This window comes from Echinops telfairi, unplaced genomic scaffold (assembly GCF_000313985.2).
Source record: "Echinops telfairi isolate 266 unplaced genomic scaffold, ASM31398v2 ScPeMD7_5;HRSCAF=22, whole genome shotgun sequence".
NCBI lineage: Eukaryota > Metazoa > Chordata > Mammalia > Afrosoricida > Tenrecidae > Echinops > Echinops telfairi.
The window spans coordinates 41,986,565-41,989,203 of NW_022103901.1; positions in this window are offsets into that span (position 1 = coordinate 41,986,565).

Here is a 2,639-nt window from a genome sequence, read left to right on the forward strand (position 1 = left end):
AAGGGCAATGCAAAAGAGGAAGACTTTGACCAGATGCATTGACCCAGTGCAACGATGGGGTAAAACCTAACAACCAGTGTGACGATGGTGCCAGACTCGGTGGCATTTCATTCTGTTATAGTTAGAACCAGCTGGATGCGCCTAATACCAAGAATTCAGATTGTTATAATGAAATGTACACACAGAGCTAAAGAAACAAACAGAAGCACACACCTGGAATTTCTTAAGCTGAAAGAACTGAAGAAAAGTTCAATCCTCAAGTTGAAACATTGAATGATTCTCTGGGCAAGATTATAGAAGATGGGAGAACATTTAAAAGAAGATGAAAGCGATACACAGATTCACCATACCAAAAAACAAAACGGAGGCAGCATGTGATTGAGAACTGATGGTACTGTAGGAAAAAGTCCAAGCTGCCCTGAAGGCATTGGCAAAAAGCAAGGCTCTAGGAACTGACCCAATATCAACAGGTGAAATGCTGGAAGCTCGTATATTTGCCAATTGATTGGAAAAGTTCCATATCTATCCTCATTCTAAAGAAAGGTGACCCAATAGAATATGGGAACTATGGACCAATAACATTAAGATCACATTCAGGTGAACCGGAGATAATTTAAAAGTGGCTGCACCTGTACATTGATAGGAGGCTGCCAGAAATTCAAGCCAGACTCAGAAAAGGACAGGGAGCAAGGGTATCATTGCTGAAAGGAGAGAATACCAGAAAAAATGTTTACTTGTGCTTCAATAACTATGCAAAGGCATTTAATTGTATGAATCACAATAAATTATGGATACTACTACGAAGAACGGGAATTTCAGAACGCCGAATTATGCTCCTGTAGAACCTATACATAGACCAAGAAGCAGTTGTTCGAACAGAACAAGGTTCAAAATCCAGGTTACTTCCTTTTACTATATTTATTCACTATGTATGCTAAGCAAATATTTTGAGAAGCCAGGCTGTGTGAAGAAGAACACAACCTTAGAATTGGAGGGAGGCTCATTAACCACCTTAGATCGGCTGATTACATGACCTTGCTTGAAGAAGCCTTGAAGTACTATCTGATGAAGAGCAAAGACCATCGCTTTCACTGCGGATTACATCTCAACAGAAAACACAATCCACACAACTGGCCAATGGGCAGCATCACGGTAAGTGTGAAACAGATTGATGTTGTCCAGGATTTTATTTTGCTTGGATGCGCAATCAACTCTTAGGGAAGCAGCAGTTAAGAAATCAACGGATGTATTATTGCATTAGACAAACCCACTGCAAAAGGTCTCTTTAATGTTTAAAAGCAAAGATGTCACTTTGAGGACTGTGGTGCACCTGACAGAAGCCACGGGTTCCAATTGTCTTCTATGCATCTATGTGAATAAGGAAGACGGAAGAACTGATGCCTTTTAATTATGGTGTTGGCAAAAAATATTAAATATACCATGGACTGCCAGAAGAATAACAAATAAAAAAATCTGTCATAGAAGGAAATGCCAGATATCACCTGAGTGCTTCTCTATATGCATTTGCTAAACCTTATATTTTTTGTTACCATTGTACTTTTTGTAGCTACCATGTATTTGTTAAGTGGTTACTGAATGCTGAGGGTTCCTGGTGGAGAAGTGGTTATGCACTGGGCTGCTAACTGCAAGGTCAGCAGTTCAAGAACACCAGCTACTGCCAGGGAGAAAGACATGGCTTTCTACTCCCACGTAGAGTCACAATCTCAGAAACCCATAGGGACAGTTCTACCCTGTCTTACAGGGTCACTATAAGCATGGACATGATGGCAGTGAGAGTTGGAGTTTTTGAGTACTTGATTCCAGGAATGATAGCAAGATTACTCTATGGTCCCAGGCATCCAGGATCAGAACTCGGGCAAACAGAAGACATAAAACAAGCAGGCAGGGTGATACCATTTATTAACCTCGCGTACTCTGTTAGATGCTACACAGCATCATCCCATTCAATCCTCGCAATAAGAGGAAAGTATTTGCATTGTACCCATATTCAGAATAGGAATCCAAGACACAGAAAAGCGAAATAATTTGGTCAAGTTATCTTCATTCTTAATGATATGAACCCTGAATCTGTTGACCTGTCTTCTAATTTTGCGTCATTTGGAAAGGAAAGATGACTGTCAATACTAAAGCAGGCGGAATGGGATGGGAAGATGAAAACTCTTCCCCAAAGAGTTAGATATGTGTGTACAGACACTGATTCAGTTTCCTTCCCGAGAATTGGGGCTGGAATATGGGTCTTCTGATAAGCCCTTACCCATAGTGGGTATCCTGCAATGTTTGAGGTCAATCGCCCCTAGCCCTAATCCAGCCCTATATTATCAGTGGCTGCAATCACTTGTAATTCTGAAAAGCCCCTATCAATCCCACCCCCATGGACAATTTTCTACTGAGCTTCAATGATTCCAGTGTCCTGGGTCAAACAGGTCAGTCACCCAGCCCTTAAAACTGGGTTCATACAACCAAAACCATTTCTACTCAGTCATATCTAAGTAGTGGGCACAACATAGGTGCAATGATGAGGACAATTTTGTAAGAAGATTTTCCCAACCAGTGAGAAGCCAGATGTGTTAGTCCGGGTGGACTAGAGAAACAAATTCAGACACACATATGCATATAAG